This window comes from Kogia breviceps, chromosome 1, assembly GCF_026419965.1.
Source record: "Kogia breviceps isolate mKogBre1 chromosome 1, mKogBre1 haplotype 1, whole genome shotgun sequence".
Lineage (NCBI taxonomy): Eukaryota > Metazoa > Chordata > Mammalia > Artiodactyla > Physeteridae > Kogia > Kogia breviceps.
The window spans coordinates 124,890,165-124,918,088 of record NC_081310.1 but is presented as its reverse complement, the minus strand read 5'-3'; the positions used below and the strand labels follow the sequence as shown (position 1 = coordinate 124,918,088).

Here is a 27,924-nt window from a genome sequence, read left to right as displayed (position 1 = left end):
GTCAAGAAACAAGTATAATTTTGTATCTGTATGTGATAACAAAATAGGGTAGGGTAAAAACAGGTAATGTTTAACTCAAACAAAATGAAAAACATACAACTCCAACCAATGTAAATATTAAAGTTATGTTTTAATACTTAGGGAAATCTAAAGGAGATGCTGGCATTGATCAGGTGAGTTATTTTTTCTCTGTATTACTGATAAAACTTGCAAGGGTGGTGAATTAAAAAGGAAAAGGGGCTTCCTTGGTGGCTCAGTGGTTGAGAGTTCACCTGCCGATGCAGGGGACGTGGGTTCGTGCCCCGGTCCGGGAGGATCCCACATGCTGTGGAGCGGCTGGGCCCGTGAGCCGTGGCTGCTGAGCTTGTGCACCCGGAGCCTGTGCTGTGCAACGGGAGAGGCCACAACAGTGAGAGGCCTCTGTACCGCAAAAAAAAAAGGAAAAGTTAAGAGCCTCAAATAATCAGGAATTTTACCATTTCGAAGATCAAATGCAATAGGAATGCAATTTTTTTCCATATCTAAAATAATCTTTCAGTTTGAAAGGTCTAGCACTGTGAAATGTTGTAGGTTGTTTCTGGGCCAAGTCGGGATAAAGAGTTAGCAGGCTTATCATCACCTTAAGAATGATGTTTTAATTTCATGAATTGTAAAAAGTCTTACCTTCTCTAAGTCCACAGGAAAGTCAGATCAATAGATGACATGTCTGTGTACTATATAGCTTTGTATGATGGTGAAAGTAGAAGTCTAACCTCTGTGTATGATATAGGCAGTTACTTTTTGGTAAGTTCTCAAGGGTGGGTATCTTCCAGAGGTTCTTAAGCTGTGGTCATTAAACACAGCTACCCATTCATTTAGACCAACCCATAGCAACACAATCACTGATGATTCTATTAGCTACCTGCCCTCTGCCAGGGCACTTTAATAATCAAACTTCCCTTCTTATCCTCTAACCTCCATACAATTGCTCAGAAATCTCTTTTAACTTGAAATTTTGAAAATATGATCTGAAACAATCATGGAAGTCAAAGCTGAGATTCAGCCAGTGCACAATGGCTCACAGCTACAGTGTTGTTTATGATTGGAGTCGCTTCAGATTGTTTGTGGCATCAACTCTGTTGGTCAGTGTTCTTGCCAAACCGATTTTTACATATTTTGAATATTACCCATGAATGGATGCATGGTGATTAGTGTCCTGAATTCCCCAGGTTAATGTCACTACCTCTCAATTAACACTGCCACTGACTTGGTTCAGGCCCTTGTCACATTTTGCAAAGACTATTGCAATAGGCCCTGATAGGGCATGAGATCAGTTGGGTTCACTATAGGACATAGGCATGCTGAGACAGGCCCAGGTAGGTAAGTCTGCTCAGCAAGGCTCTATTATTATGATAAATATAGAACATTCAAGAAAAAGTTTAAAAGTTCAGGGAAGATAGAAACCAAGAAAGAAGTTTTGGTTCAAGAGAGATGGGCTGATGTCAGAGGAAAGAGGTGATTCTGAAGATGACAGCATATCTGTACTCAGAGTGTCCTCCTGCCAGCCTCCTAGACTTTTGTCTGAGTTTTGGGTGGCTGTAGGTGGAAAACATAAGTTAATTTCATCTCAGTCTCGACAGGACATTTGAAGCATTTGGTGGCATTGATTTCAACACCTTCTGCAGCCAGGGGAAGAGGTGTCCTTGCAGAGACCACAGTTCCATCAGTAGTTTTGGTTGAGATGTCCATAGGTGGCCATAGGAACAGCAGGATTTGCCCCTTAACTGTGCATTAGCTACAAAACAGCTTTTTGGACATTGACAACCATGGGGGACATGACTACAGAAAGCCAGTGTTCTCATGCATCCATTCACTGATTCTAACCAATATTTATTGAGTACCTACTATATTCCAAAGACTAGGGGTTATGCATATTGCATCTACCTTTGTTATATATTATATTTTATAAATATATTATATATATTATAAATATGTTATAAATATATTTTCCTTTCCAACTGAGTGTGCACACACATTTATATATAATGAAACCAAGTTTCATGAAGCAAGGTTAACTCTTGCCATGAAATCACTCTGATATTTTCTGTTTTCAATTGATATTTTCTATTAGATTGTACCTTATATTCTTTTATTTTAAAAAATATGATAATTTGTTCTACCAAATTGATGTATGGACCAATAATGGATTCTGACCCATAGTATGAAAAACACTTTTCTAATAGGGATTTCAACTGTGATATCTAATATTTATTGAGCATTTACTATGTGCTAGGTATGATTCTAAGTACTTTACATATATTAATTTATTTAGTCCTCATAATTTTACTGTTTTCACTCAGCTAGTAAGTAGAGAAGGCAGAATTTAGTTCCAGGCAGTCTTGCTCCAGATCCTATACACTTAAACATGGAGGGAGGAAACAGTGAATATTACAGGATAACCAAAGGGGTTAACCTTGTAGGAGACACCTTTGAGGACTCCCACATCTATTTAGGAAAAAAAAAAAATGTGGATGTGGTTTGTGAATAGTCAGGGAAATAGTGCCCTGTGTCTGTTCCTGCAAAGCTATGTTTACTTTCAGGCTGTTATGGCCTGGAATTTGCTGTCTCATTTCATCTTTGCTTCTGCTAGAGTTGAATGCTTTCAATGTAAATCCGATGTTTTTATCCTCTGACTTCAGAACTTTCAGTGGATCTCCAGTGAACAATTGATAAAGTCCACTTGCCTTGGCATGGAATGTATGTCCCTTTCTGACCCACCCCTGACTACCAAACTTATAGTCAGCCTCAGTTCCCATCACTCCTCAATACGCATCTACATCACAAACAGGCCTTAGTATTTGGCAATCACCAAATATATCATGGCCTTTCCTGCCTCTGTGCTTTTGAATACACTCTTGGTCTTTGCATATGCTTTCTACCTTGCCTATGATACCCTGGTCATGTTCATTTACTATGAAGTTAATTCCTTGATAAGAAGCAATGCTGTATGGAATACCATGACAGTAGATAAAGCATTCTATACATCCACATATGGCAGCTTTGGCAGAAGCTTTGTGTGCAGGGAAGGCAAACCCATACTCAGAATAAGTGTCCATTTCAGTAAGAACAAAGCATTGCCTCTTCAATGATAAAAGCAGTTCCAATGCCATCAACCAGGTAGCTGGCTGATGACCCTAGAGAATGGTACCATATCAGAGAATCTTCATTGGTATCTAATGCTGGCATACTAGGCACTTAAAAGTGGCTGAAGCCAGGTCAGTGTTGGTGAATGGAAGTCTATGCTGCTGAGCCCATGTATAACCACTGTCTCCATGCCCACTTGGTTCATGAGTCCCTTGGGCAATGACGGGGTGGCTGGGGAAAGAGACTTATTGGTATTCACAGGATGGGTCATCCTATCCACTTGGTTAATAAAATTCTCTTCTACTAAAGTCACCCTTTGGTGAATATTCACATGGGACAAAAATATCTTCACATTTTTTTGTCCATTCAGAGACGCCTACCCACATACCTCTTCCCCAAATTTCCTTGTTGCTAATTTTCCAATCATGTTCCTTCCAAGTCTCTAACAATCCAGCCAAACCATTGGCCACAGCCCACGAATGTATATAGACTCTTACCTCTTGCCATTTCTCCTTCCAGTGTGTATCCAGGTGTCCTGCTCGAAGATCTGCCCACTGGTAGGATTTTCATTTATCACAGTCCTTTAAGGATGTCCCAGAAATTGTGTAGCATCAAAACCCTAAAATTTCAAAAAGCACTGTAAGTATGGTACTATTTCTCAGTATGTTCAACTCAGCCAATGTTTTCTTTAGCACTGGACTAGGTAGTTTCTTTCTCTGAGCTTCAGATAATATAGTTAGCTTGTTAGACAAGTAGCTAGAAACTGTGCTATAAGATTCACATACTATAACTTTAAACACCACAGGAACAACTGCAGAGGAAGATGCTCACCATATGAGCAGCCTGTGGGAACTGAGACCTTAAGACAGAAGAGCAAATTCACACATCTCTTTTCACTCTCCAGACACATAAATAAGTTCATAAATAAATAAATATAAGCAAGACAATCAGCCAGTCAGCCCAGGGTAGGTATTGTTTTCAGAATCAATATTAAACTCTACTTCAACAATAAAAACTGTTTACTGAACACCTATTCTCTTTGAGAAACATACTGGGTTCTGGGGATATATGGTTGGACATACCTTGTCATTGCTGATATTCTACATCAAAGACAAAACACCTATTCTTGCTCTTAAGGGGCTTGCATTCTGAAAGACATAAAGGATAATTACTGACAGTGTTTACTGAAGCTCATATAAACTTAACTCTCTGTATCTCTATATCTATATATAAACACATATAAATAAATTATATGTATAAATCTTCATATATTAATGACAATAAACATCACCTATGTTTTGCTGATATTATAACTCAGAATAATAGTATGGAATAAACAGCATACAGTGTTTATTGTATGCCAAACAATGAGACACACTGTTTTTACATATATTATCCACTTAATAGTTATATAAAACCTATGGTTATTATAATCATGGTTAAACATATGAGAAAATTGGGACTTAAAGAGATCACTTAATCAATGTCCCCAGATTAGTTTAAGGTAGATGTGGGATTTCTGTTTGAGTCTAAATCTCATGCTCTTAGCCATCAAGTGAAATTCTTCTAAGAAAATAGCAAATGAACACAGTTTCTCCTCAGTAAGAACTTTATGAGTTTATCCCTTTATCTTAGTTATCCATCCACAACTTATGTGGTATAAACAATAAAAAGTCCTGGGTTCAAGTTCCTAATTCTTTATTGCCTGGTTATGTGATCTTGGTAAAGTCATTTAACTTTGCTCATCCTAATAACTTACCTGTAAATGGGTTAAACAGTAAGTAGCTTATATTATTGGCAAGTCTTAGATATTCAAGTGTTTTGTCAATTGAAAAGTTGAATCCAAATATAAAATGAATGCTATCTGCCTTCTGTGCAATGTCACAGGAGGCTAAATGAAAGTTAAAAATAGTACGAATTTTGAAAATTCTCTGTATCAGTATTTTACCCAAGAATTATTATCATCCCCATCACAAAATATAAAATCAAAAGAAACCAACTCAAGAAAGTCATTAATTTCTGAAAGAATTTGATGGGAGAGTTAAAAAGATCTCTGTCTGAAAAGTAGAGAGTGGGTACCTATACAGACCAGATGAGGCCTAGTTAATCTCCTCAAGCCTCAATTTCCTCCTTTTAAAACTATGAGGTTGTACTAAGGAATCTCCAAAGGCCTTACAGGTCTGACATTCTCTCCATGAAACCTTCAGGAGTCTTTGGCTGTAACCACCACTATTCACTTTACTCTGACCAGACTGGAGAATCTTACAAAATCTTTCACGCAATTGATCTGGATGCATTTTAGCCTCAGAAACTCTAAAGATAGTGTGCCACTTGGTCTGCTTTTCTGAATTGAATTGACCTCTCAGCTTTGTAAAATGTATCTTCCATTGACTTTAATACTGACCACTTCATCCCTGGAAATTAATCGAGGGAATTTGACTTTGAATTTCCCTGGTGTTATTGGTGTATGGAAAATCTTGTTACTTAAATCTCACTTTTATGTGTTACACTGTAATTTTTAAGAGATCATCATGGCAATCTCCTGTTTCTGTTAACTCTTTCTGAAAATCCAAATGGGTTTATTTCTTAAATTGCTAATAACCTTACCCAGTCAGACAAATTATCAAGTATATGGACTACAGTTGAACACAAACTCATTTTATGTAATGAAGTCAAGAAAAGTACAAAGATTTCTATTTTGAGAGTAAAACTGCCAGGGTGAATTATTTGAAATGCAGTTCAACAAGATGAAATGCCATAAATTATACTGAAAATTTCTTTGTGTAGGTATTCAGCTCAGTATGCTTTTATTGATAAAGCAGCAATTTTTTCCCCTTTTTAATGGGGCTAACAAGTACATTACCCTGAAAAAGAATTTGACTTATATTAGCTGACTACAGCACTTGAACAAAAAATTTCTATTGTCTTATGCTAATTTTAGCAGACAAAAATATCCCCCCTAAGAAGGTCTCCCTGGTATCCTCACCCGCCTTGTATCCTTTTGGTCTCTCCTGTAAGTGTACCTCAAGAGAGGAAGTTATGCCACTCAAGTTAAAAGCAGCAACCAAGGTGAAAGGAAAGGATTCACAGGTACAACACAACAAATGTACTGCTTCACAAAGATGCTTTTTCACACAAAAGTCTGGCAGAGCTCAGGCATCGAACAGAAGGTAATACAGAGTTCTACCAGTCTGGGCTGGAAGTTCTCGAAGCGTGCTGGATGATTCCCCATGCACTTCTCCCCAGCTGGGCATGTGTTTTGGCAGTCAGTCTTCTGCTTAGGTTCTGCCATTTGATTTTCAGGAACTTGCTAGAGTATACAAAAGTTAGAAAAAAAAAAAAAATCAAGGTTTTTAAGTTCCATATGCTTAAGTAGAGTCTTCACAAGTGACCAGCGCATTCCAAAGAGACCTGTTTGAAAGCTTGGACAAAACCTCTGCGGAGTCAGAGAGGAAAGGGCCTCGTTCCCTTTGCATTAGTCACTGGGTAAAAGATTAATCCTAATGAACTCCTTTCTACAGGCAGGCACACCCAGGCTTTGCATTACATACCTACGATTTCTCAATATTTAGGCCCAAATGTGTACACTCAGATGTTGATAGATATCGTCTTTCCAGAAACCATTAACCACAGTATTAACAGTAATCACTTAGAGAGGTTAAGGAATGAGGCCCAGCAGGGGGCTGTTCACAGTTGCTGGGGAAGCAGTGGTTCAGAGCAGTGTAAAAGGACACATTGATGGAACTTAACGCTTCTAAAAACAGAATGAAAAGAAAACCCAGACCCCTATCTTTCTGTTTCATCTGTTCTACCCTGCCATTCCTTCCTCTGTGTCTTTGCTAATCCAGTTTTCAGCAGGTAGCGCTGCTGGCTTTATTGATTTCATCAGTTAATGGCAGTCACTGTGATGGAGTTTGAAGTTTTAGTTTTATACTCAAGAAGTCATCAGGGAGACAGTATTTCCGGATACCATTGCGAGACCCTGGGAGAACAGTCACACAAGGACTGCTGTGTTCACCGGAGAGCGAGTGCCACAGTTCACTACCTTTCCACTACGACCCACCTCCACGCTAGCCCACCCACCTCTGGACAGCTGGTGGAGAAACCTGCACTGTGATTGCACTTCTAGGAGTTATGAGTTGATGCCTTAGCCATCCTTATTCCAGTGTGGTTCTGAAATTAAGTTTCATTTATAGTCCATGACTGCTTTGCCTTATGAAAAGGTTTTTTTTTTTTTTTTTTTTTTTTTTTGTGGTACGCGGGCCTCTCACTGTTGTGGCCTCTCCCGTTGCGCGCAGGCGCAGCGGCCATGGCTCACGGGCCCAGTCGCTCCGCGGCATGTGGGATCTTCCCGGACCGGGGCACGAACCCGTGTCCCCTGCATCGGCAGGCGGACTCTCAACCACTGCGCCACCAGGGAAGCCCTGAAAAGGTTTTTTTATATCTTATTTTTCTCACCTATCTCTTGGGACTTTCCTGACGTTTGAGATTGAGAAGACAAAAAGGTAAAGAAACTGGAAGAGACAAAAATTGAGATAAGCAAAAAGGGCATGTGAAGCAGACAGAAAATAAATCCAGTCAGTGGTAGGATTGGATTTGAACTTAAATTTAATGGATTTAAAAATAATGTTAATTTGATTGAGCCATATATATGGCCACATACACAGCACAATGCTAGGTGATGTTGACTTAACAGGCAGATCATGAGACATTCTCTCACCTTAAAAGGCTGACATTTTAGTGGAGGAAACAGATCAATAATATTTGCTGCCATTAGTTTTGTCATTTGTGCCAAGCTGTGAGTGAAACTCAAACAGGCTGTGTCACTTTTAATCCTCCCTACACTAAGTGATTAAATGCCATTAGTGTTCCCATTTTGTAGATAAGGAATCTGTGGCTCAGAAAAATTAAGTAACTTTGCCTAAGAGCAAAGTTATTATTGTCTTTATAGACAATAAAGAAGCAATCCAGGAATCAAGTTTAGATCTTCTAAACTCAGGAATCATGTTCTTTAGGATTATGATTTAGTGGCTGGCCAGGGATACAATGAATAATAATTCCAATAGATTGGGAAAAAAGGCTAAAAGAGAGGTAGGAAAAAGTTCTTTGGGAGAACAAAATGAGAAATAGTTAATTTTAACTTGTTTCATTAGGAAGTTGCTTGTTGATCCATAGATGTTTCAAGGCCTTCAAGATATTACCAAGAGTCTTGAATGTCAGCTTAAGGTGGTTGTTTCAGGACCTCAGGTGCCCTCTCACCTTTCTGGCTCAGGGTAAAAAGCCTCAGCCTCTGTGAACTTAATCCCCAGCACACTTTGTTTTGTGAGAAGTAGCAGAGTAGTAGATGTATACCAGCACCTGAGGTGAACAGCCTGTGAGATCAAAGAACAGGAACCAACAGAATGTGGTGCTGGGAGCACAAGAACTTGCAGAAGCAGCAGGAGCAGCCAGCTGTGTGAACTGAGACTTCTTTGCTCCAGGAGAAGGTAAAGTCCATGAGGTCTGGGACACTCTTTACCTTGTACACTGTTACAATGTCAGCAATTAAAATAGTGCTCTGTAAATGTTATCAGTTGATGAGTTTAAACAACTTCAGTGGACTGGGAAAGAGCTGGCTGTCATCATAGATTCTGCCATTACCCATTTTTTTTTTTTGGCTCACCATTCCATCATATATCTCAGACCTTACTTCTGACCTTCGTTAGGTTTGATTTGAAGTATATCCTTCAGTCATTCCTACACTGAGATTCTACTTAAGATAAACTCAGCTTTTGTTTCATAAGAATGTTTTACTTTACCTCCACTCTTAAATAATAGTTAAGTAAGCATATGTAATAAAGAGTTTGGGTCCCTATTTGAGGCTTGACTACTGACCCCTTCCAAGCCCCACCACTTGCCCCTTTCTGCTACACATCAGGGAGAGCTAATAAGAAAACCTGGGTGCTCCCTCTTTTGGAGCCAATAAGAAGCTCAAACCGTGCAAACGAGCTCCATGCAAGAGAATTCTGATGCCAAATCAAGCCCATAACCGTCATAAACCCCAAGCCATTTACCACACCCTGCTCTCAAGCCACGTTTGGACCAGCTTGGTAACCTGCCCTGCTTTCTCCAGAAAGCCTCATTATGTGAGTAATAAAGCGTTCCATATCCTCTTGATGTATGTGTGACATTATTAGTTTCAACATCTGAACTAAATTTAAGGTGGGAGTGGATCCATTCTTTCTTTGAGGAGTGACACAATAATCAGTGCAGTAAGCAGGGTATCTAGGCAATGACTTCCACCACCGGGGTTTTCTTTTCTTGCTAAACGTCACTGCTGCCTTCTGACTAGAACATCCCTTTAGTTGGGTAGCTGCTTGTTGGCAAGTTGCACTTTGAACTGTGCTTCTTTGTACTGCATTTGCTGAGTTCTCCTATACCTAAGTTGAACGTTTTGATAACTGGCATTTAAGGACAGGCATATGGGGTTGGGGTCTTCCATAAGGTGGCACTGGGTTGTGTGCTTAGCAGGGGCCTATCTGAATGTCTCAGATTGAATTATCTGTCTTGATTCCAGTATAAGCCATGACTGACGCCAGCATAAAGGGAACAACTCTTACCTTGTGACTTTGGGGTTTGTGTCTCAACCAGGTATTGGCTTACATTCTAGAGAGCTCTCAAGGGAAAGACCGATGCCCTGTGCAGTACAAAGACCCATTGGGTAACCACTTGTAGGGAGGAAGAATATTCACCATGTGCCATGTTGAGGTCCACGTTCCTAAGAACAGATGTTTCACTAAGACCCTAAAAAATGCCTTTGCCACTGCTGCTAATTATGCCTCAGTCATCAAAAAAATATCCTGATACTCACGGTTATAGGGATATAACACCTATGACAACACTGTGGCAGAGCCAAATGGTTAATTCAACTGTTACCATGAGGGAAAACCTGAACCCTGCTGGTACTAACATAAAACTCTCTGGAGGAAGAAACATCAATATGAGCAGGATGGAGAGGGCTTCCACAGAGTACATATAGTAGCCACAAAACAAATAAATACATTTAAAAATCCTGAATATATGGTACAGAAACAAAAAACTGACACAAAGTCCCATATGTTGACCCATTTAGAAATCCAAATTTACTAAAAGAAATTATGCAACCAAAAGACAAAAGATTGGATTTTGTGCCTCTGTAGTATAGGTTCTGAATTAACTTTAACATCTACCGAGATATAACAATTGGCAAATTTTCATGGCCTAAATCACTACTGGGGCTCAAATTACAGTTATACTTGGATGTTCCACTAAATTTAAACAGAATACCACCTTTAATCTTAGAGGATTTATTGAACATAAAAGAGAGAACTAACTTGTATGTCACATCTTAACCACTGGAACTGTTGCTTTGCCTAAATCTCCCATAGTCATATCACTTATTGCCCTAAAATATCCCATAATGGGCCAAATAATCTGACTCAATGATAATAAATTAAAATTAAGTCTTTGGTACTTTCAGTTGGCTTTACAAAAAGACGTAAGAGACATCCTCACCTTCCTGCCCCTGATTAAAACAGTTAACACACTCAATATAAATTAAAAGTGGGCTTTCAAGGATTGCAACCTATTACACAAGCCCTATTTAGAGAAAGGGCGATTATTGCCACAGTTTTTCTATTTAAAAAGCCAATTTAGTCTGTTTTTAACCTGGAAAGAATAAATAGCACCTTATTTTGGATTACTGCAATTTAATGCTGTGGTCCTCATATTCAATATTATTGAAATTACTGACTCTATACAATCAGCAACTGATAAGTCCTTTTCAGTCCTGGATTCAGCTAAGTCTATTCTGTGCCTCAACAGGCTCTCAGTCACAGTTTGCCTTCACTTTCAAAGGGACACAATACACATTTACCTGGCTACCTAGGCACTCTTCTTTGGTGGTGGCAGAAAGTTCAAACCATGCAAGCCTGGGATCATGCAAGGAAATCCACACCTCACCCTCTAACTACATAACCATCATAAGACAGTCACCTTACCCTCCTCTCTCAATCCATTTTCAGAGTGGATTGGGAGTCTGCTTTCTCCATAAAGCCTCATTCTATGATTAATAAAACTTTTCATACCTTTTGGTGTATGTATGTCACCACCAGTCATGATATCTGAGCTAAATTTTGAGGGGAGAACCCATCCATCTCTGTGGGGTGATTACAAAAGCATACAGTTCTAGTTGATGGCTGTTTGGTTTTAACATACTGAAAGCATTACTCCATTATCTTTTGATGTTTAGTGTTGTTGTTGATAATTCTGCTGCTATTATAATTTTAGTCTTTCATTGTTTTCCTTCTGTTTGGCTGATTTCAGAAGCTTTTTAAAAAATTTGGTGTTCTGAAATTTCACTATGATGTGTCTAAGTGTGGACTGAATTATATTTATCATGTTTGAGACTACTGGTATTTCTTGAATCTGACAATTCACATTCATATCAATTTTGGAAGAATTTCTCAATTATTTCATATTTTATTTCATCATATTGTCTCTTCTCCATTCCCTCTGTTTTTTTCTTCTGGACTCCTTTGGAATACATGTTTGACTTTTTAAATTTGATCTTCTATGTCTCTTAAACTCTCCTCCATATTATCCTTCTCTTTATCTTTCTATGTTACATTATAATTTCCAGAGATCTATCTTCCTGTTTCCTAATTCTCTCTTTAGCTAGATCTAATCTTTTGTTTAACTAGATCATTAGTTTTATATTTGAAATGATTATATTTAAATTTTTTATATGTTCTATTTCTTTCCTTTCAATAGCTGACTAGTCTTTCTTATAGTATTGTATTCTTTTATCATGTTTTCATTGCCTTTTAAAATATTTAGTTATTTTAAACACAATTATTTTACAGTATCTACATTTCTTATGTGAAGGTAGACTGTATAATCCTGTTTCCTATGTGTGATCACTATTATTTATGATGAATTGTTTTCTAATGTGAAATTCTTCATAAATTCTAAATCGTGCGCTCATTTTGAATAGAAATTTATCTATGAGAATTATATTCAGCATGTTGCAGGTCTATCAATCACTCCATAAATGTTTTTGTGTTTGCTTGTACACAGAATCCCAGATCTGGTCTATGACATGTAAATTTCTTATTGTGAAGGGGTCCTTGCTCACATTGATAGTATAAATTTGAAAGCACCCCTGCCTGAAGAAAAGCATTAGGTTAAAAGTCTAAAGTATAATATGTACTTTTACCACATAAGAGTTTACACTTATACAGAAAAGCATATTTGTCATTTTCCTTTATCAGTGGGCAGGATTTTAAAATTTATGCTGTCTGGTTCCAGATTTATAAATGGGTTCTGAGTTATGACTCTGGCCTTTATTAGGGCTTCTAGGTATTTCTCTTTATTCCTTGGTTGCTGAGACTAGTACCCCTTCCTACTAGCATTGAAGCATCAGCTTCAGCTCACTGCACTGATGATCAATTTCCTATCTATTTTTGAACCATGTGGTTTTCCCTTACTTCCTTGTGATCTGGCCTATGCATTAAAAAATGTGTGATATATTTTTTCCTAAAATTTCTGGATGTTTCATTGCTGGGAGAATTTTCAAGCTAGCTAGTCTGTCATTGCTAGAAGTGGAAGTCTTCAAAAAAGCATTTCCTCCCTTTGTGCTGTAGTATGTACTTAGGACAGCACTAGACTGTGGAATATGTCAATTTTCACAGGTGTCTGGGTGCATTTGGAGTAAATAAAGGAGTCATATTTCTACACATTAGCCTAGACCTTTTATGTCACAAATTCCTCTGATGCAAGATGGAGAGTAGCTATCACCAAATTTAAAAAGTATATGTGCATACTTATCCAAAAATCTGACTGGTGTGAGGTGATACCTCATTGTAGTTTTGATTTGCATTTCTCTAATGATTAGTGATGTTGAGCATTCTTTGGAGATCAGCTCAGTCCTTTGTGACCACCTAGAGGGGTGGGTGGGAGGGAGACACAAGAGGGAGGAGATATGGGGATATATGTATATTTATAGCTGATTCACTTTGTTATAAAGCAGAAACTAACACACCATTGTAAAGCAATTATACTCCAATAAAGATGTTAAAAAATGCATATTTATTTGTGTACATAAATGGATACGTACATAGACATAGATATTTCGCTTTGGAAATCACTGCTGTTCAGCTTCTGATTCTCTTATCCAGCTGTGTTTCTTAATTACTTTTCCTGAGGGGTGGCACTCACCATGCTTCTCAAAGCAGTCTGGATTCAGAGTTGGCAATATTTTTTTCTCTCACAGCCCCAGTGCAGTGGAATCTGATCATTCCAGCCCTAACAACTGTGCCACTATGTTTCGTGTGCCACTAATTAGACTAAGGATCCAGTGCTCCTATAATGACCACTCCTGAGCTAATGCTTTAATGCTTTTCCTCATGTGCCTAAGTTCTTCAACTGACTTCTTTATTGGTTTCTGCCCACTGTCTTGAAAATTCCTATTCTGAGATAGCTTAGCCCGGAATCTGCACCTGCTCTACTTTATTCTGGCCAGTGTCTCTCCCTGGGCACAGAACACCTGTCCCGATTGCAGGTATGATGATAGAGGTACTACAACCATCACCAAACTTCTTGAAAACTCTCCCAAGTATAGATCACATTGGATTCTCTACCTATAAGAGTTATCCATTGACCTGGGGCCCTGGGACTCTTCTTGGGAAACCTGATATGTCATATTTTCTAAGTTGTCTATGCTAGCCATGTTCTTTAGACATCATGCCTTGAATATCTTTTCCCTGTTTGTGAGAGGTATCATAAATGCTTACAACCAAATTTTCCGATAAGTCATTTCAACTATTTGATACATCATTATCAACTATTTGTATATATAAATATATTTATATATATTCTCTTCATTTCATAAACAAAATATGTAAATAGAAGATGAGCTGCCAAAATATTCTTTCAGGCTAATAATTTGGATATTTATTTGCAAGCTTGCCTTAGCTATTAGTCCTTAAAATAGTGATGAACTCCTTTATCTCTGAACTCTCATTTTTATAATAACAGAACATACTTTCCATGACTTTTTTTTTTTTGCGTTACGCGGGCCTCTTGCTGTTGTGGTCTCTCCCGTTGCGGAGCACAGGCTCCGGACGCGAAGGCTCAGCAGCCATGGCTCACGGGCCCAGCCGCTCCGCGGCATGTGGGATCTTCCCGGACCGGGGCACGAACCCGTGTCCCCTGCATCGGCAGGCGGATTCTCAACCACTGCGCCACCAGGGAAGCCCCATGACTGTTCTTATTATGAGCATTCAATTCTTATTCTCTCACCAATAAACTTAAAGTAACTATGCAACTCTACAATAAAAATTGGCCACTTGGGATGTACAACCCTGCTACAGATATTCTCTATATTTTAGTAATAGGACAAAACCCTTATTTCAGTCTTCTGTGAGTGTGGTACAAGGTGAGAAAAAAAGAACTCATAAAATTGATGGGTGAGGGAATAGGGCCAACTAGAATAAGAACTTGGTGCCAACAAGGGTTTTAAAGAGAATGAGGGATGAGTTGTGAGAGATCAGGGGAATGAGGACAAAACTGGAAGGAAATGAAGAGGAGCTGTTCAAAGAAAGGGAAGAGATGGTCTGAAACGAAAAGCCTAAAAGGATTGGGAAACATTTTCAATTACCAGGACAAAGGAACTGGGCAAACACTTCTAAAATGGTAGAAAAGAAAGAAGACCCTGGGACTTCCCTGGTGGCGCAGTGGTTAGGAATCCACCTGCCAATGAGGGGACACAGGTTCAATCCCTGGTCCGAGAAGATCCCACATGCCTTGGAGCAACTAAGCCCATGCACCACAACTACTGAGCCTGAACTCTAGAGCCTGTGAGCCACAACTGCTGAGCCTGTGCACCTAGAGCCCGTGCTCCGCAACAAGAGAAGCCACTGCAATGAGAAGCCCGCGCACCGCAACAAAGAGTAGCCCCCGCTCGCCACAACCAGAGAAAGCCCGCGTCAGCAAAGAAGACCCAATGCAGCCAAATAAATTAATTTATTGTTTAAAAAAAGAACAAAGACCCTGCTGCAGAGAATGAGGGCCCTTTTTGGCGGGGGTAGGGGGAGTATTTGGAGTTAGAATTTAGTGGAGTCTTCTGGCAGACGTTTATTCAACTGAATCTTGTAAAATTTATTTCTGGAATTCAGAACTGGAAAGTTGGATGTAACAGAATATTTAAGTAAAATACTATGTAAAGTATACCAATAGCAAAATTATGAAGTCAAGTCTTATAAACTTTTAAAACATTAATCTTATTTTTTCCTCAGGAAATGATTATAATTCCATCCATAACCAAATGAAAAATTAATCTGAAATTTAAAAAACCTTCACATGCTCAAAATCTTAATAATTGAGATAAAATGTGTTTTGTGGGAATCAGAAAAAAAAATAAAGTATTTAAAAGTATGCCACCAAGTAGAAAACCAGCTGAGGCCTATTTTTTTTTTTAAGTTTTAATACCTACTAAGTAGCCCACATGAAACATGTATCTTAACATATTTGTCCTATTCAAACGTATTAGTCATATTCAATGCATTTAAAAATATCACCATACATATACTTCATAAATGTAATTTAGAAAAACTTTGCTAATTTTCACTTCCCTAATCTGCAAACCCCCAGTTCTCACAAAGAACCCTGCAGTTTCATTTCACTTCTCAGCAAAGATTTAATAGCTGAAAGCTCTATCATGTTCTCATATTACTAAGACTTCATTATTTTTACATGCCACACTACAGGACACTTACGAATATACTATTAAGTATTATCATAAATAATTAAAATGCAACTACACGACAAAATGAAAGAACAAAGTGTATTCTGTGTTGCAGTCAACTTGTGTGTATGTTGGCGAAAGTGAGCTAAGCACATATTTTAAAAATAGAAAATCAATTACTAAGAGCAACCTCAGTCAGACTGCAATGGGCCTCCCTCTCATTAGTGTGAGTTAGTGAGGTCTTTTTCTGGCTCCTACCTGCCAAGTAAATCATATAGTCATTGTATCATTATCACTGTTTAATTGAAAAAAAAATTTAAGTACCAATAAAGCTTTGTCTTTATGTCAGCCTGTTCCATATAGCCATGCTTTTCATTCCTAATTGACTTGGTGGATCTAGCACTTTTACCACTCCTTCCCTTGCCCCACACACTCTAAGGATTTACTGTCCTATTAATTGGTCAACATGTATTTACAAGCACATGCCATGTGGTCAGCACTATATGGACAATGTTCAGGATACGTAAGTGTCATGGTCTTTGCCTTTAAGGAGTTTGCAATATAATTTGGGAAACAAGATGACAACATAGAAGAGAGAGAAAAAAAAGTGTATATAATGAAGTTTTAAGTAGTGTTGGTCTTCACTTCTGAAGCTACTTGTTAGATGAGGCCGAATCCAGAAAAAATTCCCAGATTCTGTGAGCCTGGCTTAAGTGTTGGTCACGTATGTTCTGCTAGCTTCCTGCATTTACTCTGTAAAAAGTTGCCCATTTACATAGCATTAATGGAATCCATGTATTGTAATGTAACTTCTCTCACGGGACCATACTCATCTTGAGGACAGTGGCTGAATCTTGTTCACAGCACTGTTTCCCCTCAAATGGAGTGCCAGGCACAGAAGGTGATCAGGAGCATGGCATTAGGTGAGACTGCAGACTATGGGGCTCTGAGCTACACAGGGCCTTGTACGTGGCTGTGTTTCAGAGTTTGGCCTTCAGCCAAACTTCAGCCAATGGAAAGCCAGTGAAGGCTTTGAAGCAGGCAAAATGGCACGAGAAAATTCAAGTTTTGAAAAGAACCCTCCATCCATAATGTATTGAAGAGCAGAGAAAATGATGCAGGGAGCTCAGATAATTTGAAATAAACATTTCGTTAAGTAAGGAGGGGCAGCCAAAATTAACATGTGTTTTGTGGTGTGATTTACCCAAATTTGGGTAATAGCCAGGTTTTCTTGGCCAGTAACATGGAAGTGTGGTTATTGCTCTGTTGTTACGAATCGGCTCATTATTTCTGAAAGTAAACAACTTAAATTATATTACGATCACTTTTGATAATTTTTGATAGCCTAGAGTATATACTGTGTTAGAAGCTGGGGATAGATATTGAAGCAAATTAAAGGTAATACAGAAATATGTTGAAAAAGTTTTACCTGTTCTCTTAGCAGGTGGCTCTGCTGAGACATTCCAAATGGAGCATTTTGTTTTCTAAATCTATTATGAGTTGCTAATCTTTGCTAGGTGTACAATCCAAACTGCTGCCTTTTTAAATAGTGATTTGCTGTACCTTTTGTTGGGGAATATGAAGTTGTCTATTCAATGTGCAAGAAGATAAAATTGGTTTGAGCTTTAGGAATCCCATGGGAAACTGGGATTATTTGGGGTTTCTAGGATATGTGGCTCTGGGCTGGGAGTGGAGCAAGGGGGTAGCACGAAGTTGTCGTAGGTTGCAGCTAATTCCACCTGATTTTAGCAGGGACAATGGTTCTCTCCTCATGTTACTCTCCCTGCTTTAAACCTTTCAGTGGCTCTGCCTTGCTCTTTGGGTCACTTCCAAAGCTTTAATAGGATCTGCCAAGCCCTGCATGGGCTGGCTGCCTCCTACCAACCACACCAGCTCCATTTCACACCTTTCTCTCCAGGGGTTCAGGTAAGTTCCTTAAAGGTGCCCTTCTTCCTTTGACAAAGGATGTTTGACCTCTTTCTACCCTCTGCTTAGAATGTTCCCTACCCTGTTCCCATCTCCACCTCCAATCTAGCTGTTTAATTGATTACTACCATTTCTTTAAATCTTAGTTCAATAATTACTTTTTCAGGCAAGCCTTCTTTGAGACCCTCTCGCCACTACTTCCACCCCAGACTAGGTGAAACTGGCTCATGTTATGCCCACATAGCACTAATAATTATCCTTTACAGCAGTTACACTTGTACTTTTAATTAATTTATTTACATCATTATTTGATGGATGCCTCCTTCTCATCAAACTGTGAGCTCTGTGGGGATGATAAATATGTCTGTTTTTTTGCAACATTACATCATCCCCAGAGTAATGTAAACGCAACACATAGTAGGTGCTCAATAAATACTTTTGAATAAATAAATAAGTGAATGAATACATAACTCTAATAATAATCTTTTCCTTAATTTTCTTCTCTCCCTGTGATCTCGGCCACCTGCTGTAAATTGGATTTTCCTCTGTATTTCGCTTAGGGTCACCTGCTCTCTAGGTGCAGTTGTATATGCTCCCAGGGCCATATGTAGACTAGCAGGTGAGAGGATGGTACCCACCGTGGCAGAGGCTTAATTCCAGGAAGTCCTATATAAATCCATGGGGGGAAGTATTTCAGCTTCCCATTGTGTTCTCTTGCAACTGAGAAGAGACAATAAAACAACAATGCAAAAGGGCCAAGAGGCCCTAAAGAGATCTTGGGTGCATTAGACATCTTGGCTCATTCTCTGCCATCTAAAAGGGATACTCTGGACATGATGAGCCTATATTTTATGTTTCTAGAGAAAAAGGTGAGATTTAAAGGGAGTTGGCCTCAAGTACAAAATAGCAGCTGTATTAAAAACCATGGACAATTAGATACTCATAAATTCACTTAAAAGATCACCTTTCAGGCTTTTTTTCTAGTGGGATTTCTAGAAACATATATAGTGTGGCTGCTCCTCACAATTTAGGAGAAGCAGGACTTGTTTCCCTCCTTTCCTGCAGCGCATATGTGGGACTCCTAACGACCTCAGAAAGAGAAAGGACTGACGGGTGACTATACCCTTTGCCTAATCTTGTATTCTTCGTAAATACATTCTTACCATCCTCTGCATGAAAGTAGCCACTGTGTCAGTGGGGACAGGCAGACTTCAGGCAGATGGTTACTGGAAAATGGAGACAGGCAACAGGTAACTGAAACAGGGACAAGTGCACCACTGACTTGCACCACTGTTGGTTCTGCGGCCAGAGCTCTAGAAATTCCTCTGACTCTGGTTGTCACAGACACAGCCGTGTGGTCCCAGCGAGGGTGAGGAGGGCTCAAGTCCAGCAACATCAGCCGCAGGAATCCACACATGCTCTCAGGAGTGGCAGCACAGAGCCAGCCAGGGGCCTACTGGGGGCCTTGTTTGTAGTCCTCTTTCAAGTTGCAATCAAATGGCAGAAAGCAGTTTTGAAGCCTCCTTTGAACAGTTTTACTGTCTGTTCCCTTTGCCACAGAAGGGTAAAGCTGATAAACTGCTAAATAATCCACTTTTGTATATTTCATTTGAAAACATTAAAATTTTAACTACTTACTTTATAGCCCTGATAAAGCATGACAGGGACTCAGCACTGGCCTCCCTGCACTCCTCTAGTGGGGGGATTTGAGATGCTTGGTTTAACAGCACGCTAAGGGACTGTCACTGGCCTGGATTCCACCCCCAGGCCATGACTCACTGATTGGAGAGAGTTACTACTCCTGGGAAGCAACAGTTTCATATATTTCCAGGGAAGAGGCTGGGCCCAAGATAGAAGTGGAATCTAGTTTTTCAGTGTCAACTGGAGGAATCAATCATGCTTATTGGGAAAGAACAACACAGATGGAAGTGGATCCCAGATTGGGATGGGAGGAACCCAACAATATAATTATTTAACACTTTGGAATAGTCATCTGTCTTTTTGAGGGTAAGGGTAGGTCTTATTCATCTTTGTATGCCCAATGTTTTGTGCAGTGCTTGGCACATAGCAGGTGCTCAATAAATATTTATATGATGAATAAGTAAATGAATGAAAATGCAAACTGAGTAAACCTCGAATGGAATTGCCCTGTATATTAGTTTCCTCGAATTTATGTAAGGAAGCATTACAAACTATGACTTAACCAACAAAAATTTGTTGTCTCAGTTTTGGAGGCTATAAATCTGAGATCAAAGTGTCAGCAAATTCGTGCTTCCTCTGAAGGCACTAGGGAAGTATCTGGCTCAGGCCTTTCTTTGCTTCTGGTAGTTCCTTGGTTTTTGACAGTGTAACTCCTGTTTTTACATGGCATTCTTCCTGTGTGTGTATATACATGTCAGATTCCAAATTTTTCCTTATCCAAGGACACCCGCCATATTGGATTAGGGGCCCACCCTATACCAGCATGACTTCATCTTAATTTAACTAATTATACCTGCAATGACTATTTCCAATAAGGGTCACATTCTAAGGTACTGGAGGAGGTTAAGATGTCAACATATGAATTGGAGTGGGGGCCACAATTCATTGGATAACGCCTTCTTTCTTGTACATTCAGGACTGGAATTTTATTATAAAAATATTCAAAGAGCACTCATTTAATAGGTACTTTCCTGGATGTCAAGAGATATGGGTTCTGAACTCCATTCAGCCATTAAGCACTGGTGTGAATATAAACAGGAATTTCATCTGGGTTAATGAGGAGGCTGAGATGTTTGATCTTCAAGGTGCTTTTTAGCTCAAACTTTGTATAATTTTCTTAGCCTTTCATTTGAAACACACCTCTTATATGGCCCTTCCTTAGTGCTCCTTGCTTATTGCTGCACATTTAGATTAGACTTTCAGAATTCTATAGTAATTGAGTCCAGCAATGTTTCTTTAAAGAATTCAAGAACTTGGTCTTCCTGCTTCAGAGGCCAATGTCCTGAACTCATAAAGTCAGGGACCATGTCTGTTTCTCTTACTGCTGAATTTCAATAGCTAACATAGTGCCTGGCATTCAATACTCAATAATAGTAAACACTCAATAAATATGTGTTGAATAAATATTGAATGAATGAATGTACTTATTTCAAAATTATTTCCATAAATTTGTCAGCTAGATTCAACTCCATATATGTTTAAATCTTTCCTCCTCACTGTTCCCATTTCCCTGTAATTACCAATTCCAATGTAACTTAGAGCTCAAAAAATCTCATGTTTAATGTCCATAAATCAATGGTTTTCTATAGATAAAATAATTTCAAGGTATCTAAGGGATTATGTGGAATATTTAGGGCATTGTGAAGAAATCAACATACAGGAAACACAGTCATTGTATAAAAACTGGCAGGAAATGACACATAAATTTCCTTCAGTGCAATCTGGTGGAGAAAATTAGCACCTCTCCATGGGCTTTTCTTAATAAATCTTACAGTCTCTATTTCTGTATATATTTTAGATCATTGTATGAAATAGGAGACTGATGTGTATATGATATAAAGACTGTAAGTAGAAGGTTGAGAATATAGGAAGCATTAATTTCTGTGTTACCGTGATGATGTTTGGGCACAATGGATCATGTATGGTAGTCACAGAAGGTGCATGTGAAGAGTCAAGAACAGCACTCTATGAATAATGAAATTTATAAACATTTTTTGTTATTATTATGTAAAGCCCCAAAGAGAATTGGGCTTTTATATAATTTTCAGGGCTTTGACATTATTTCTTTATTTTTAAGACTTGAGATTTAAACTTGTCCTAGGAAAATGGAGGAAGAGGTGTTGTTTTTGCAGCTACTGTGTCACATGTGGTTAGGCCAAGAGACCTCAGTACTGTCCCATCAATCCCACCACCAACAGGGGGACTTTCAGAGGAGGACGTAGCCTGCTAAGAGCAATAACAAGCAAAATTTATGAAGTAACCTAATTCTAAAAGCATTTTAATAATTGGAGGGAGAATTTTAAGTTAGGGGAATAGAAACCAAGGAGTATTTCATTCCTCCTTCTATTTCCACCTAACCCAAGTAACCCCTTGCTAGTCAAACTGCAGTAACCCATTTGCTGGGAATGGGAAACTGTTTGAAAAATCTTATAGGGTACAGAGGTGCCTTCATCTTCCTGAATAGTAAATGGAACAAGACTCTTCCAATGACAACGTTAGAAAATTATATCTAGTTTAATTTTTCTCCTACATCCTGGTTTCATTTATGAAACTCTTCGGTTCTCCAGGGCTGCCGCTGAAATCAGGAAAGCCTTTCTGCCAAAGAAGAAAAGGTTTCCATTTGACAGAAATACTGTTCAGAGTGATTGATTTAAAAGTGCTGAACTCATATTCAGAGTCTGAAATCCAGGAACCACCAGCTGGGCTGGGATTCAAAATTACAAGGCTGGAGTGAGTTTCTGAGTTGTGATGCATTAAGCAGTGGGGGCAATTGCTTTTCTCACCTATCTCACAAGGGATGGAGGAAGGGAAACATTTAAGAATTAAGAAAAGAAATCTTCGGACTGTTGAGTTACTGCATCTTGCTCTGCTAGAGGCAGAATCACAGTTTGCATTTAGTAGGGAAACTTCGGTGAGGAATTTAATAAATCTTTTGGTAACTATGAATTGTTTGAAAGGGGAATTGGAGGAGACTAAACAAATAATAGAGGAGGAAAACTGTATAGATCAGTCACTTTACTAAGGCTGGACCTACGAAATATGTAGGTGGTTGAGAGCATAATGCACCTATTTGAAATAAGCAAAGCACTTCCAGGGTGTGAACTAAAAGGAGCTGGTCTACTGGAAAAAATACCATTTGAATATTCTGCAAGAAACAGTAAGCATGAACAATGGTGCTAGGAGATTAAGACATATAATGTTCACTTACTCTTAATTTGGGTGCTGTGGTTTTTAACAGATGAATTTATCAGCGGTCTGTTGTTTCTTCTTTTTTCCTTACGCATGCCGAGCTATTTCCTTGCAAGCCATTTTAAATAAAAATATTTTTAAAGGGGACACAATGTTAAAGGAGATGTATAAATAAGACAAGTGTTAATTACAGTGTCTAAAAAGAAAGTCTTTATCCTGTAAATCGCAGCCCAATTGTTTACACAGGGTGAGAGCGCTCCATTCTGGAGCTGCACTTTCCATCAAGTCACGGAGTGTAAATCTGGGCAATAAATGATCAGAAGGTACTGTACTGTGTAACTTGTACAATGTTCATAAAACAAATTAATGAACAAATAAATATTCTCTGATGGATGACCTGGCAAAAGTATATCTCACAAAAATGCCTTCGTCTTTTGTTGGGGAGAATGGCACGGAAGTGACATCTCTTTGAACAGTATGGCTGGTCTCGAAGAGATTAATGTTTGGAAAGTAATCTTAGTGCCTGCTCTGAGAGCCTTGACATCGGCCAAACCCCTGTGGCTGTCAGTGGGGGACCTGCCTGTGGCGAGGACACAGGAATCAAGCTAGACTCTCACCTTCTGGTCACAAAGCCACCAACCCACTTGAAATTCTCAGAGACCTAAGTATTGATTTGTATCCCCAGACAGAAGTTTGTGGGGCTTCATTCTGAGTAGGAGTAAACCTATAAGCTCGAAAATCTGTAAAGGAAGATGACTTTCCTTAAAGAAATGCTCAAAAAAAAATGAAAATGCCAATTACTGTCCCCCGAGTTTGGGTGGGAGGGTATACACATGTCCTGAGCCAGATTTGCTGAGCTGACTTCACAATGATCACCCCTCTCGTGATGCTCGTTTGTCAGGTAGGCCTATATGATGGCTCTATAGTCTGCAACATGAAGTCTAAATTCTGTGGTGTGGCCTTTAAGATCCTGATTAATATGACTGAGTTTCTCATTCATGATCAAGTTTCAGCAATTCCAAACGGAAATATTTCTATTTTTTTTCCCTCCCTTTCTACATCATCTCTGGCTCTTCCAATTCTTATTCCAATTTTCCTCTCCAAAGTTTTGTGCATACTGTTTCTTCCTTGGCCTTACATTCACCCTCCTTTCCTCCTCTGGGAATACATTCCCACTCCATCCTACAAGGCACAAATTAAGCCCCCATTTCTCGGTGAAGTTTTCCCAACTGTTCCATCCTATGATGATTTCTCCATTATTTGAATTTTTGGTTTTAGAACTTGACAGCACACTGAATACCTTTTCTTGTAATTGTTTCACTTCTATTCGTTTTACTTTCCAAAGTACTTCTAAGACTTTGAGGTCAGAGACTGTCCTATACAAAGCCACTGCACTTCATGTGAATATTTAAAATAGGCAATTTGAAATAGTGCAACTTAAAATATTAATAACATCTATGCACTAAGTTTGAAATAATTATTTAAAAATTAATTTATAATTTTAAAAAGTCATCAAGAATCTTACAACTTCAAAATTTTACGTTTTAGCCTCATAAAAGCATCTCTTTAGCTGCTAAACAGAAATATTCTTCTTCTGTCAGTATCATTTGAGCCACGCTTCTATTTATCTGAAACTTTTCATAAGTCGTTTTGGTAACTATTTTGTGGTTATTTTAATTTCAATATAATTATCATTTTAAAATTACAATCTATTAAAAGTGAATCCAATCATTTGTCAACATTAATACTAATCATTAGTACTAAAGAAATATGCACTAAATAAATAACTTTGAATTGGAAGTTAGATTTGATAAGAAGATATCAAGAAAGCCAAATAGCCACCATGATATACCTTGAATCATTTAGGACAAAGTCCTCTGTGAAATTTTGGAGAGAGTATGGTGAACAAAAAAAGCAATGTTAACATTAAATACATTTTAGTATTCTCAAAAACTGTAACATAATCCAGTCAAGAATGATTTTTAAATGGAAAAAAAAAAAAAGCCTCACCATGTGGTGTGGCTATAAGATACCCTTAATCTTCCCCAAAGCTATGAATGCCAGAGATATATGAATGAATTCTGGCATGCCATGCCCGTGCTTTGTATTTCTTACATTAATTATGTAAATTCTGAATTCTGGAGAATCACACACACCTTTCCTTCATTATGTTGTTCCCTATAGCATACGCTTGCCAGATAAAATATAGGATGCCCAGTTAAATTTAAATTTTGGATAAACAATAAAGAAATAGTTGGTATAAGTTTTCCCTAAATATTGCATGAGATCTACTTATAATAACAAATATTAATTGCTTATCTAAACTTCAAATTTAACTGGGTGCCCTCTATTTTAGAAACTAGCTGAATGATTTATAATAATTAAAACACTATTTTGTGCATGTGTGTGTGCACACAATAACACAGTTTGAAAGATACTTAATTATGAGTCATCTGATACAGCTATTCACCACCACTTCCTGGGCACTTAGTTGATACACATCATCTTCCCAAAGCCCTTCATGATTCTTCCAACTAGAATCACTCTTTCATCTGTTGTCCAAATACAATTTGTGCTTTCCCTTGGGCACTAATTAATATATTCAACAAATATTTATTGAGCACCTACTAAGAGCCAGCCACTGTTCTAGGCTTGGGAGACTAGTAATGAACAAAATGGACAAAGATCTTGCTTTCATGGAGTTTACATTCAAGTGGCAGAAACAAAGAAATGGCCTAAAAATTATATAGTTTGTCTGGTGGTGATAAATTATCTGAAGACAAATAAAGCAGGATAAAGAAGATGGAGGGTGGGGTGGGGAGTGGAGGTATCCTTCAGTAGGTGGTCAGGGAAGGCCACTTTGATGAAGTCCCAACTTAATGGACGCCCGAAGAAGTAAGAGTGTGAGCCATGCAGATATCTAGGGTAAGAATATACAGGCAAAGGGACCCTAAAAATAACAGAGTATGCTTGTTGTGTTCTATGAGTAGTAAGAAAGCCAGTGTGCCCAGAAGTGAGAGAGCAAAGTGGAGAGGAAGGGAGATGAGAAGAAAGAGATAGCTTGGGGCCATATTCAGGTTATTTCTGAGTAGATCATACCTGGAATGCAAAACAGTAAACTCCTCTCTGGCAAGGACCATGAACTGAGGAATATGGGCAATACTGTTTGAATGTGAGATTGATCTGGCTGGGGCATTTATCTCTCTGTAGATTACAGCTCTGATTTAGCAGGAGGAAGGGTTGGGAATTGTTCTTTCACTGCTCCAGTTGGTTTCCTCCTAAAGATGAAAGTTTGAATGATTAGAGTGCGTTTCCTACATCTGAGAGAGATGACCTTTTGCTGAAGCCACATCAGCCAGTGCATTATCTGTCTAGAATAGCTAAGAGAATTCTTGCTCCACAGTCACTGGTAGTCCTTATTTCTTTAACAGTACCCATAATTCTGCCTACATCATAACAAATCAGAAGTAAATGTTTGCTAAACTGAGTTCTTGAGCCCCTCAATCTTTACTTCCATTCATTGGGTTGATGCTATTTGGTAACTACAAAAGCCTCATCAATTCAATAAGGATGGAAATTGCCCTATTTCACATGATACCATTTGTTGACCTGTTCTTCTCCCAGATGTGACATTGTTCCAGAGATTCTTCCAAATTTTTAACTCAAATTGCATCAAGTGGTTATCATGAATGGTTACTAGTGATACTTTCTTTCATCCAGTTCCTTTCTTATACAGTGTTATCTCTACAGATGATGCTGCTGTTAATAGGTAACTCCACACTGTATTCATCTGTCCTGGCATCTTTTGCTCATCACCAATAGGCACATTTTGACCGCAGAAACAAATAATAACATTTTGACCCCATCTGACCCCATTTATTTTGTTTGTGACTGCAAAATCCAAGTCTTGAACGCCTGTAGCAAGGTAACTGTCCTTGACCCATTGGTGATCTTTTTTTCTGCCTTCAAGACACACATTCAGTCCTCATGTTCTTTTCTGCAAATTCCAACCTCCTAATCTTTGAGCCAGAAGGTCTCCACAGTAATCCCATAACTTCCCTCTGTTGACGCATTCATTCTTATCCAGTGAAATTCTTTCAATTTTTCCCTTCTATAGTATCCTCTTTTTTCTCTGTATAACGTGGGAGCTCAGTAAATACGAATTGCGTGACTAGTCTGTATGTGTCACATAGTTTGTATGTGTCACAGTGTCTGATTTTCTTTAACATTTCCTCAAGCACCACTTTCTTGCAGACACCTATTTTGAAGAACTACCTTTCCAAAGTGATCATCATTTTTACACTTAATCATATTTGGCAAATATACTAAAGTTACAAACAAAGAGATGAGGTGGAGTAGAGTGATGAGTTATCAGAAAATGTTCTATGAAGTGAGGTCAGTAAATGTCTCATTCAAATTTAAATTCACATTGTGAGTCACAAAATCTCTACTTCCTAAAAGTTTCCTGGTCTGTCCCACATGATAGATATTTAGCAGATACATTTTAAAAAGCCACCATTGGGCTTCCCAGGTGGCGCAGTGGTTGTCCGCCTGCCGATGCTAGGGGACACGGGTTCGAGCCCTGGTCCAGGAAGATCCCACATGCCGCGGAGCGGCTGGGCCCGTGATCCATGGCAGCTGAGCCTGCGCGTCCGTCCGGAGCCACAACAGTGAGAGGCCCGTGTACCGCAAAAAAAAAAAAGCCACCATGTCTCTAATCCACAAAGCTCTTTCTCTTTTGGTAACATTAGTAAAAGAAAAACACATTTATTTTCCTTGTTAAGCTTAAAACAACAGGCAAAGCAAGATAAGGTTTCTTCCTGCTCTGCCGTGCCTCTCTTTCTCTTTCAGCTGAATTATAATCTTACTATTACTCTGAATGAAGATTACGATGAACAGTTACCTTCAAGTAGACGACCAGGTTGGGATTTGGGGGGGCTCATAACTGCTCCCCAGTGGTTAGTCCTTCCCTTTCTGGAAACACAGTCCTCAAATGTATTTGTTCTTCTACCCACGTAGATGTTCCCCCAAACCATTCTGTGGTTCTTCTCCTTACTGTGTTTCTTCCTAAATTCTGCTATGGCAATCTGGGCACACATCCAACATCAGTAAATGAAAACCTCTTCATGCAGCCCAGTTTCAGCATTGCATACCAGCAGTTGAATGCTGTCTTTCCTGTCCCACATCCAAACGTTAGCATATACAATATCAATAAGCTGTTC

The 27,924-nt window shown here is 38.8% G+C and overlaps 1 long non-coding RNA gene across 3 annotated transcripts; it reads right to left on the bottom strand.

The window, feature by feature from the left end:
• Positions 1–145: 145 nt before the first annotated feature.
• Positions 146–27,924, bottom strand: LOC136794699 (uncharacterized). 3 transcript variants are annotated; one of them, XR_010841815.1, is made up of 5 exons: positions 27,606–27,924; positions 6,311–6,433; positions 4,206–4,271; positions 3,621–3,742; positions 146–420 (listed from the first exon to the last, which is right to left on the bottom strand). It is a non-coding gene; the product is annotated as an uncharacterized lncRNA (long non-coding RNA). The 3 variants fall into 3 exon arrangements; XR_010841818.1 differs by lacking the exon at positions 6,311–6,433; XR_010841822.1 differs by lacking the exons at positions 6,311–6,433; positions 27,606–27,924 and adding an exon at positions 6,110–6,181.